Genomic DNA, 12,370 nt, shown 5'->3' on the forward strand with positions numbered 1-12,370 from the left:
GGAAGGGCGACATTGTTCGCCAGGGCTACATGAGATGAACACAGTTGCTTCAGCATCTTCCTTCGATTTTGTTGCCCCCAGTACAAGATGTAGCCCTGCAATGGTAGCGAGCAGGTGTTGAGAACTCGCTCCCCTGCTAGAGCTGAAGAGCTTTTATTTTCTCTTCTTTCCCTTCCTGTCTATGCAACAAGGAAATAGGTCACATTTCAAAGAAACCAGTGAGCGAGGCTCTGTGAATGTCAGTCAGCACGGTGGATGCTACGTGGCCTACTCCCCTCTTTGCCTCTCTTCCAAAAGTCACTAACGCAGAGGAATATATTTTGGCTTGGCTTTTTTTTAAAACACATTTGATGTGAAGAAGCCCAGACAAGACCCTTCCACCAGTGGTGAGACCAGGTAAGAGACAGGCTTTGGCTCCTTGGTTATTCGGTTGTTGTGATGCACGAGTACTGCTTTTGTCCCCTGCCGTATGTCTGTCTTGATGCCTCCTGGGGACTAGGGATGTTGTCAGAGGTCACTGCTAACACATTGAGCCCAACTCGATTGCTCCCAGTTTCCTTGTGGGGTTCAGAAGTTACTCTAGAATAAAACTGGAGTCGTGACAGAGCGCATCGGGCCCATGTGCTTTCTTTTCTGAACAGATGGAGAAGCAGATGGGTTGGGCTAGCATGAAACGATGGTGAAAAAAATGGCCTGATGTCCTTTAAGCCAGTCCTTCCCTAACCTCTCTGTGTCAGGACACCTATTTCAACATTGACACCCCACTTCTTTCTCCTTTCTTGGGATCTTACCAGAGCCCCCAAGTCCCATCTAACAGTACGGGAGGGGGAGCATGCCTGTAACTCCCCCTACACCCCCCCAAAAAAAGGACTTCAAAGGTTCCCCACATAAAAATGCCAACGGATAACTTGCCCTCAAAGGAAGGCCACTTCAAATTCTCATCCAGTTCCTTTCATTCCTTTGTTCTCTCATCTGCTCTTGCTCTGCCGTTTTCCATGAACCCAGGCGATAGTCCAAGAACCCATTGATTTAAGCACAGTCTAAAGGGTTATGGAATGAAGTGGAACAAAGGAAAATTGAGATTAAGTCTCAGAAAACATTTCCTAATGGTCAGCTCTACTGGGCTGTGGAATAAGCTCCCAAGGGAAGGGGTGGAAACCCCATCACATGGGCAGAACTGGACCAACAACAGTGGCAGGGATCAGAGGGAAGGCTTGAGCCCTGACAGGGAGGTGGTCTCAATGATTGAAGAGCTTTTGGGGGGTTTTTTTTCTCCCCTGCCCTTCATTTCAACAATTCATCACCCTTCCCGCCTTGAGCTGAGGACTGGTCCAGCTTCCTGCAAAACCTGCTGATATTCTTGGAAAATGCCTTGGCACCAATGCTGAGATATACACAGTTTTGCAGACAAATAGGAACAAAGCCACAAGGGCTTGCAGTGCCAGCCTGCAACACACTTGTGGTTTTCAATAACATTTTGCTAAATGTTCTTTTCCACCAAGACCACGATTAGAAGGAGGAAGAAATGAAAGTCACCTCGGCATATCTGTCCTTTAATCAGAGAATGCGTGAGAAAGTAATTGGCGGTCAGAAGCCTTTCTGGGAAGAGCATTAAAGCTTGGCTGTCCATCTTTTCTTTGCTCTTTGTGCAGCACTACCAGCGAGTATGCTCTGTATGAGCAGATGCTTCACTAGAAAGCTAGACTCTTGGGCTGCCTATAGATGTGCTTGTTTGTGATCTAATTAAAACACTCCAGCATTGCTTCACTGTCATGTGTATTAAGCCCCCCCTGGCCATGGGCATGGGAACACCTTAAGTAAACCTTGTCAAATGAGCTTTAGTTAAAGCGCCTCTGTGGCCATTTTGAAATGTGGGGGGGTGGCAGGGCGAGGAGAGAGGCATAAGACTTAATACATGTGAAGGTGACCCATTTTAATTAGAGCGGCTGTTTGGGAATTGCTCTAATTAAAACGCACCCCCCCCCCCCATCTCCAATCATGTGTATAGGCAGCCTTAAGTGTGATGGTCTTTGAACACAGATAAGGCAGTGGTGTGTTTTAACCAGGGTACCAGGTTCTTAAAGTTGTGAGGAGTTGGGAGACTGACATGGCAATGCACACACACACGTGCACATACATACCTATATATACATGCCCACACACATATGTGTACACACACACACTTTAGCGAGGATGGACCTTATCTACCACAAACCCTTAACACCTGGAGCCAGCAGCAGAGAAAGCAGAGAAGCCACACACACTGAGACAGCACTATTTTCCACCCCATTGATGCCGATAGGTCACACTTGAGGCACTGTCCCAGGAAGGGTAAGAGTAGCTTGCATTTGTTGCTTCAACCCATGGAGGTTAAACCTGATGCATGCAGTAGGATGCCAGTCTGGGGGCCACAGTGCTGTGGACGCCAGCCTAATGGAGATGGGGGTGGGGAGAGGTGTGACTGGGGCAGGAGCTTCACCATAAGCTCACAGTATCTCTGCACAGTGCTGTGAGCAGGCAAACTTTGGGCACGCAAGTGCATTCCTCCACCCCCAGCTAACTGTGCAGGGGCCTGAGGTTTCGTCAGAAAAACTCCCTCCGTGCCTCAAGTTCTGCTTCTGCTCATGCTCAGAATTGTTTCAGTCTCGTTCGTGTGGAGCAGCCTGGGGCCTTTTTAAGCTCACAAACTAAGCCGCTCCCCGCTGATGTGCCCCGGAGGGCCTGCTGTGCTCTCAGTGGGTCTAACCCGTGCCAGCAGGATCACGCCCCAGGTTTGCACATGCTGTGGCAGCCACCGGTTTTGGTCAAAAACTGGGGCCAGTAGAAGTAGCGTGGCTGCTGCCCCAGTGGGTGTGACGCTCAAGCGGATGTGGGAGGCTCCGATCCCACACGCTGCTGGGGTTCAGACACACAGCTCCCAGCTGCCCGGCTGGGTCGGGGCGCCCCAGACTCCTCCGGCTGCAGTGGGTCCCCTGTACCGAAGATCATACTGGGAGACAGCGAGAATATAAGACGGCGTGCATCTAGCCTAGTGGTCAGGGCCCTCCTCTGGGGGAAAGAGGAGCTCGGGTCTGATCCCTGCTCCCAGTGGAGATGCTGAGTACGTGGGAACCCCTTGGCAAGAGGCCTGTCACCTGACATGCATAAAACTTCTCAGGTGTCCATCAACTTAGGCCCCCCCCGGCAAAAAGAAAAGTTGGTGCCTGTGGCTCCCAGGACTGTTTCCGTCTTTCACATGAAAAAGCCACTAGAAAAAAATCCATAAACAGCATGAGGAGCAGGGAGCGGAGCCCTGTGAGTGCTCTGCCTGCGAGGCTGCAGAGTCATGCCCCTGCCCCTGCCCCCGTGCTCGCTCTCTCCGGCCCAGTGGGTCCTGCCTTCCTGCACTCGCTAGCTCAAGAGAGTGGGTGGGGATCATCTCTGTCCCAGGAAAGCCTTTAGCCTGGTGCTGAGGGCACTCTCCGAGGGGATGGGACAGGTGGGTGTCAAATCCCTTGGGCAGAGGAGGAAACTGTACATGGCTGCCCCACATCCTGCGGGAGTGCTCCACCCACTAGGCTATTATGTAAAAGGCGTGGGCTGAGGAAGTGGCGAAGGCCCCCGCCATCTCAGGCCGTGCTTTGAAAGAAAGGAGTAACCTCTTCTTTGGTCTCATAAGAAAGGCCATGCATCCCGAGTGCAGGGAAGTGCCTGTCTGCAGCTGGAGGCAGGCACTGAAGACACACTGATTTCTAACTGGAGCACTGGGGCAAAGCCCGCAATGGCAGCCCACCCTCACCCCGTGCACAGATGCAGGGGGCACATGTTCCCCCCCGTGCTTGCCTGGGAGTGCACGCAGCAGCGAGAGCCACCCTCCCCCCGTCCCCGCGCCAGCCCGAACGAGCTGCTCGTGGCTCCGTCCTGCACCCTGCCCCAGCTGGGCAGTGCCCGTAGGTGCTCCTTTGCTTCGGCACCTGGGGCGGTCACCCCGCTCCCCGCCCCCCTTGCGACGGCCCTGGGGCACAGAAGTGAAGAGCTTGGCCTTTCACACCGCTGGACTTAACCTGCCTCCCCAAAGGGTACGTGCTGCCTGCACGATTACTAGTGCATTTTCACACTCAGAACAGACCATTTCACAGAGGAAATACATAAACACCCGTTACTTTGGGCACTCGTGCAGTTTGCCCAGGTGCCTGCTGGGGATGTGGAACTGCTGCTTGTCCTGCAAAGCCAGCTGAGCTGGTATTGGTTGGACCTTCATCCCTCGCTGCACCGATTATATTACTCTCCAAGACAGAGAGATTGGACGTAGCTGTCTGAAATGTGCACATTAGTGTGACGTTTGCAGGCGTGCCTTTGGTTATTCAGGAAAGGATGAATATCCTTTCTGCTCAGAAACTTGCAGTCCTGCATGCTCTTCCACAAGGCAGAGCAAAACAACACTGATACGGGAAATGCACATCCCTTGCTTGACAATACAGCCTGTACCATACCCTACTGCTTGCTGTGGGTGCCATCTAGTATCAGATCTTGCCAAACCTCCACTGGCTGCTGGTTTCACTTCAATTATAAATTAATTTTGTAACTTTAAAGCTCTCAAATAAGCAGTATTGTATTATCAAATGAACCTTCCTGTTCTCTTCAGTCCAATGATTTCTAGGGAAAATTGGGCATTCTCTTTAGTGCAATACCCATTTCCCACAGCTTCTTCACTTGCAGCTAATATTTCAAAATAGCTGAGGCTCACATAGCTCAGTCCTTACTTATGAATAAACTTCTTTCCACTGCTATGGCAGGATAGAGGCTCTTGGAGCTACAAGAGCTTAAGTAAAATGAGAATCAAGCTCTTTCTGTTTGCTGCTTCCTTTCACCATTCATAATCGCTGACTTCAATGTTTGCAAAGCCAGCTCCCTAAAAATAGTCACTTAAATCAGGATTTTCAAATCAGCCTAAGGAGTGAGCCTACAAGAAGCTACAGACCTCACCCCCACAGGCTTTCCAAAAACACTGGCCCTGAATCCTATTGTGACACCTTAAGGGATGACCGGGTTTTCAAAGTTGTTAAGAACTCAACTCCCCTAGGCTGGGATTTTCATAGGAGCCCGAGGGTTGGCTTTCCTTTGGATTCAGGTGCCTGATATCCTTAGGGCCCTTTGAAAAACTCAGTGTAGTCATGTAAGAGTTTTTTTGAAGACTCCAGTGAAAATCTTCCTCAATGTGCCAAGTATCGATTTGTCTGTCGGAGGCTTTAATAAATAACCTGGCTATTATTGTTCAAGCACCAGACTTGCAGATCCAAGAGAGCAGTTTTTGGCTTGTAATGAATCAGGCTAGAAGCCTCTGCTAGGCAGGGGTTTCTGGTTGGGGGGGCAAAGCTGGGCAGGCCTTGCTGCTGGGTCCTGCCACCAGTTTCCTCTAGGCCCTACTGCCCCTGGGTCCTGTCATCTTTGACAGGCAGCTAGAAGCAAATAAATATTACTTTTCTAAATGTTTTAGGGGCCCCGTGGGCTGGATAGAATGGCCTGGTGGACCGGATCTGGCCCCCGGGCCATGTTTTGCCCACCCCTGGGCTAGAAAGTTCTGTTTGTCCTTAAAGACTGAAGGTGCATAAGGCCAAACTCTGCACAGGAGTCTTATTGTAAAACTTTGCTCTTATCCTTACCTGGGAAGAAGCTTATTCATCAAGGTCCATCCACTGTACTGAATTTAGGGACTCTGGAGCTCTCACATCCCAAGAGGTTCTGGGGATCTTCTGCAAGGGGCTGAGTGCTCCCTTTACCTTCTGAAGTTAATAGGTGTGGAAAGCGTTAGGCACTTCAAAATCACTTCCTACATGCGCGCTCCCAGAGTTGTTAAGCAGCTACATCTCCCACTGGCATCAGTCCCTACACAGTTAGGCTCGGGCCTTATGTGTAGTTGCTATGAGAATGACTTGGCTACACTTCCAAAGAAAATCCAGAACCTTTCTCTTGGTCCATGGGGCGTAACATGGTGAATTGGAGCTATGCTTGTAGCACTGGGAAAGGCAGTAGGTAATAGGAACTGAGCTGGCGACCAACAATACCCTGCACTCTTCAAATGGGAGATTCAGGCTTCTGCCCACTGCACGCCCAGTACAGCTTAGTCTGAAGACTAGCAGGCAGGTCACTGTTGAAGGACAGCTGTGCTGATGGCTCATTATTGGAGGACTGCATATGCCAATACCAGCTCTGGTATCAACTCTGACATTGCATCAAGAGCTAACCTAGTAGACGGCTGACAGTGCTTAGGGGGGTGGGAAAGCAGGGATGGGCAATTCTTTTGGCTGGAGGGCCATGTAATGACATCTGGTGATCTGTTGACGGCCGCACACATAAAATCTTTCAGAAGATATGAATTTGAACAAGTTATAGATAACAACAACTCATATGCTAAAAAAAATCAAACATCTACTCTCACATATTTTAATTTTATTTTAAAAAAAAATGTTTGTCCTGATCTATGGGGTTGGGGTTTTTTTGAGTAGTGTATATAGAGGTAACTGCATGATAGCTCAAAATAAAGTATTACTTCTGTATATAGCGTGTGTGAGTGGGTGAGTGTGTGTGGGGGGGGAAGGGGGATGGATCTGCCTGTGTGCTAGGTCCTGGGAGCCAGCCAGGAGTGGGGAGGGGTGGGGGAAGGGGATGCGTGCAGCAGAGCTCGCCTGGGCTGTGCAGGTGCATGTGCAAATCGCCCCTGCATCTGGCCTATGGTTGCCCCTGCAGCACTCCTCATGGGGCTGAGTCCCTCCAGCTCCAGCCCGGGGCAGCCAGTGCAAAGCTCCCATTCTCACCCACCAGCCCTGATGCCTGGCCAGTGCACACAGCTTCCCAGCGGGGCTGCTCCCAGTGTGGCTGCAGATGCCTGGGTACGGCTTGACGGCTCCTCCTTCTCCTCCTGCCCCTTCTTTGCTGCTCTGGGAAGCAGGTAGTACGGGGAAGCAATGGCAGCCATGGGGAGATGTGCTGAGCAGTCTTGTGGAGTAAGCTGCAGCCAGGTGGCTCCTGCCCCAGTGCGTGGGGCTCCAGCTCCAGCTCCTGGCCACCTTCCACCCACTCAGCCTCCCGCAGGTGGCTGCTCATCCTTCCAGGCAGGTGGAGTAGGTGGAAGGCGCTGGGGCAGGAGCCACCTGGTTGCAGCTTCCCCCCTGCCTGGCTGGGCATGTGGTACCCAGCGTGCATCCCCGTGGCCACCATCCTTCCCCATGGCACAAAGGCAGGAGGAGGAGGAGCCACTGGAGGCAGGGGGACCCGGGCAGTCCCCGGGCAGCTGCAGCCACACTGGGAGCAGCCCTACTGGGAAGCTGTGTGCGCTGGCTGGGGCCAGGACTGGTGGGCATGGGCAGGAGTGCAGCACACGCTGCCCTGGGTGGGAGCGGGCAGGGCTTGGCCTCATGAGGCAGCTGCAGGCTGGATCCAATCAATTGGCGGCCACCTACTCAAGGGCCGGATCCAATATTTTGGAAGCCCAAATCCGGCCCACGGGCCCCTGATCTAAAGCCACCATATTCTCAGAGGCTCAAATCTCTACCACCCCAGCTGGGTGCCGGGCAGTGCCATGCTCAGATGTGCTGCCTCTGCTCCCTGCATGCTCCCTCCCAAACTAAGTAGTTCATCTGGCTTCGTGGGTCCTTTTACGTGCGGCAGTGGCAGAGGCATACACATACTACCGTGCGACAGTAGCTGCACTAGCTCTAGTATGGGAACTGGTGTGCTCCATACTCTCTGGTGTTGCAGACTATTCTGTCATGAAATATATCCACTTTTCTGGAACAAAATTCAAGCTGGAACAAATCCATACATAAAGTAGAGGGCAGCAACCTGTGGACTATGGGCCAGAGCCAACCCAGCACCAGCGGCTTCAGAGGCACTTGAAAGGTGGCTTCATAGCCAGCTGCTGGGAGCTCCTAGGGCTGTGCCAGAGCTGGGTGGCAGGGAGAAGCAGCAGCAGTGATTTAGATAGGACTCTTCTGGATGTTTGGTACTGATGCAATACCTGCCAATACCAGGGTTTTGTCAACAGGGCTGAAAATGTAAGTGTGGGTAAATGCAAGACTTTTGAGGCAACAGGAAACTTTCCCTGGGGAAGCCATGCAGTGCCCGTGAACCCCAAGACCCTCATCCCAAAAAGGACAGTCCCTGGATGGATTGCTGTGCTTAGTGAGAATACTACCAGCTTCGGCTGGACTCTGTGGGCCATTCACACTCCACAACCAGAGCATAAGTAATGTCCTGTGTACTGAGAAGGTGCAGAATTGGCTGGAGGCAATAAGTGGCTTCCCTCCTGCAACATGATCTGTGCATGTGCATCAAACACCGACACAGGACTTCATGGAGCTATTGAAACCCTGTGTTCAACCTGGATCTCAAGGGAAGAGGTGGCAGTTTGCCGGTTATTGAAAACTATTACAGGGCTCATTTAGCAGGTGCCGTGATGTATTATACATTGGGTAGTATGGAGGCTGCAAGTGCAGCTCCTACATGCAAAGCTGCATTTTGAATCGCTGTGTTTTATCCATTCTTCTTATCCTCTTGTACAAACACATGCCATTTTTTTCCCCTGAAGGTTCCCGCAGTACTTTACAAAGAAAGCAACCTTTTCAGCTGCTTCTGCGTTTGTAGGCAGCAGTTGCTTACCCACATACAAGACACAATGCAGAATATTAGGCAGCAAATAAAGAAAAATACTAACTCCTGTTGAAACTGCACAGAAAAATCAGGGAGGGAGGATGTAGTGAGTAAGCACAAAGTAGCTGGGACACTGATCCTAACACCCATATTCATAAAAAACCACCATGGGGTCTTCAAGGAGCATGATAGGTTCAAGTCTCATTTGTACCGATAAAACGCACAAAGCTAAAAGAAATCCCGCCATATTTTGAATGCCTTTTGCAGATCATTATGATCCAAAAATAGACCATGGGTCTCGAAGGTGTCTGACTTCCCCAACTGTCGGAGTTACTGCAGCTCAGGCATTTAATGCCTGCTTGCCAAGCGCAAGATGGAGGTGCCTTTCTCACCTTTGCAAGGGGATGCCGAGGTGAAGGGTGCTTTGTAAATGCAAAGTGTTTCTGATATCGAGAAAATCCCATGTGAATGTTTCCGCCGTACAGACTGTATCAGGCAAAAGCTAGAACAAGTCTATATACTGATGAGAAAGCCTCGCGGCACGGAAGGAAAGCTCTCCGCTACCCCCTCCTTCGGGATCTCCAGCCGCGTGCAGAAAACCTGACATTTCGCAAAGAGGTTTAAAACTCTCCTTGAGAAGGGTTAAAACCAGAGGAGAACATTGGGCCTTTCCAGTTCATCCGCAGCGAGACTTGGCGATGCTGCTCACACGATTTCTCAAGTCACAGCAGGGAGACGAATTCCTCGGGACGTGCCCGATTCCTCCAGGGGCTCCTGGAACAATTCAAGTTCAGGCAGGATTCAGGGGGAGAGCAAACCTCCAGAGGCTGCGAGCGGAGCCGGCTGAACAGTAAAGCCGCAAACGTTACTGCTCCCTGGCTCTGTGCTAGCTGCCAGCATGCAGACAGCGGTGCAATACAGCACCAATCTCGATGTTTTTACAAGAATTAGCACAGATGAGTAGTCCACCATGCATAACTTGAAGCATTTACAATTATTTCAGCATAACAGTGGATGAAGAGCCACGTGCTAGGGGCAAAGAGAGTGGCTCACGGAGTGGCAAATGGGATCCGAGCCACCTGCGGGTCGCTGGCTCAAGACTTGAGCCGGTCCAGAACACGACTGGTGGACTTGTGTTAAGCGGATGAAACCAGATGATCATTATGGTCCCATAATGTCTTGACCTCTATGTCGGAGTAGTTTATTTGGACTTTCAAAAAGCTTTTGACAAAGCCCGTCAATCTGAACCTCACTGTCATTTAGTCAATTTGAAAAAGATCACCAGAGTCATCAGGTCCCCCCCGCTAGCCCTATTCCCAACCTGCCTCCTGCTGCCTATGCTTCAGTTTAAAAAACTCCCAGGAGGACACCCTAATGAAATCAAAGCAGCAGCGCTGCTTGAGATCTGCCTGGCAAATGGCCAACTAAGGAGGATCGCTCTGTGCATGTTATGCCCCTCTGCCGTGCAAGCAGCTACCTCCCCCAAAATGATGCTTGAATGGAAAATGTCGAGATGTTAAAGATTAAGGGTATAAACATGTACGTATGCTTATCTGAGCTGATTGCGATCTACACCCTGGGAAAGCTGGCAGCAGAGGCAAGAAAGTCTGCGTGGCTGTATGATTATTAATCGTTTCAAAACTCGGACTTGGGTTTGTCTGTTTATTTAATTAATTTAGCACAGATAAAAGGCATCTGCCCATTTTACCTTGAGTTGGAAGAAGAAAGCCCTGCCACCTCCATTAAAAGTCAGACAACAGGGTCCATCGATCATGAGGGGCAAAGGATACAGAAACAGGAATGGGGGCACAGACCAGAGCCAAGCAAAGGATTCAGAAGAGTCACTGGTGTCTCTCATCCTGCTTGAAGGTCATTGCTCCATTGTATCCTAAAAGTCATTGCTCCAAAGGGTGCGGCCAAACAACACGATCCAGTTGCATGAATGGACAACGGATCAGAGGAAACTCAACAGCCAGAAAACTTTCTATCCTGCATCTGTCTCCTGGACTGATGGGCACCAGGGATGCTCTCAGTATGGTAGCCTGCTCTTAGTTAAGTTAGTAGGGGTTTTACTGTCACCTTCACTGGGTGAGTTAAATCACACTGGAAACTTTTGCAAGACCCTCCCTAAAGCCTTCTGGCTACACAGAGAAACCGAAAGGCAGCAGAAAAGGCTGGTTTCCCACCCCATTCTCCAACCAACCTATGAATTACATCAGTGTAATTCATAGGTTGGTTGGAGAATGGGATGGGAAACCAGCCTTTCTGCTGGAAGGAAGGAAGACATTTCTGCAAAGGGCTACCAAGCAGCTGTAAACTGGGACTATCAAGCAATCTCTTCCCATGGCTGGATGTGATCCGGTAACCTAGAGGTGAATGGCTTTATAGCATAAACTTAATTCCTCGAGCCATGATATCCCCTCCTGAGGGTGAATTTGAACTGGTTACTATTGCTCGACACAAGGAGCGGCCTGCACGTTGACTCGTTAGCTGGACACTGCAGTAGGAGGAGACAGGAAACAACAGTAGTCAGAGGGCTCTTTGCTGCTGATCTCAGCCACATCGTTCAAATATTCAGCAGTAGAATGGGGCCGAGTCCCATCCTGGTAGACAACTTCTTAGCAAGGACAGGCTTTGCTTAATGCAAAAAGCATGGGAAGCCAGGCCCAGCCGTGTAGAAAGGATGAAAGCTAAGGGGTGACCAGGTCATGCAAGTGGAACTGGTTGTTCCCCCAGTGGCCGGCACAGAGGTGGAAGCTGTAAGGGTGGCAGAAGCTTGTATCTGTTGCTGCCCGTGTAATTCCCCGTCTTTGGTAGATGCCAGCCTTCATTCCCCGGGACTGTCCATATAAGCTCCCCAGACCCAGCAGAAAATCAGCCCAAGGATTCCACCATATGGGAGCAGACTGTTTCAACATCAAATGTTTTGCAGAGTTTTCCATGGAGCACTAACCGCATCTGACGTTAACTCTCTGGCCAAGATTAGAAATCAGGAGGATTATTTTCCCCAGATGGAACTCCTAGAATTGCAGAAATTAGATATGGGAAAGTCCTGTTAGCTCATCTTGCCTGTTCCCTGCCAACGCAGGATTGTTTTCTACAGCACACTTTCTGTCCAGTTTTAAATGACTCAGGCCACGGGGCTTCCAGTGCTTCCCTCGGGGAGACTGTTCCGCACACTAATGGATCTTGCTAGTAGGAAATGTTTCTTGATACCCAGCTTACATTTTCCATATCTTAATATCATCTTATTCCTCCTACTAATATCCCCCTGGGGCATCCTAAACAACTCCTCTTCCTCTCCTTAGTGACAACCCTCTTCAGCTACTTGTAGATGGTTATCACATTTTCCTCCTAGTCATGTTTGGCCAGTGCACTTACATGCGCAGTTAGCTCTTGAAAAGCGACTCATAAGGTCCTTATTTTTATTACCCTTCTCTGCATTTTTGCTTAGTCCTTGACATTTTTCTGCTGCCAAGTTGCCAACCGAAACTCAACTTGATATTCCCTGTGAAAAGGGTGCAGTTTTGTATGCTTAAAACCCCTTAATACACATACCTATTCCCCAATAGTCCGTCCCCAACCTGGATGGCTTCCGTTCAACCCACCCACAAACGTCTTTGTTCACGGACGTGAATGGCTATAGCTCCAATGAGAAACATGAGGCTCCTAAAGCACTTTTTAGCCCAGCTGGTTCTGCTGTTGGTCCAACTTGCCTGGCCTTGGAAAAAATCTCGTGAGA

At 50.3% G+C, this 12,370-nt stretch overlaps 1 protein-coding gene across 1 annotated transcript in view; it reads left to right on the forward strand.

Moving 5' to 3' along the window:
* The first annotated feature begins 229 nt into the window (after positions 1–229).
* Positions 230–12,370, forward strand: part of ZAP70 (zeta chain of T cell receptor associated protein kinase 70) — a 39,311-nt gene continuing 27,170 nt past the window's right edge. The window contains exon 1 of the mRNA XM_090027093.1: positions 230–396. The gene's annotated coding sequence lies outside the window, so the exon portion shown is untranslated. The remainder of the gene's footprint in view (positions 397–12,370) is intronic.

The sequence above is a fragment of the Crocodylus siamensis genome, chromosome 14 (genome assembly GCF_052110815.1).
Source record: "Crocodylus siamensis isolate JL-2025a chromosome 14, ASM5211081v1, whole genome shotgun sequence".
NCBI classification, from domain to species: Eukaryota; Metazoa; Chordata; order Crocodylia; family Crocodylidae; genus Crocodylus; species Crocodylus siamensis.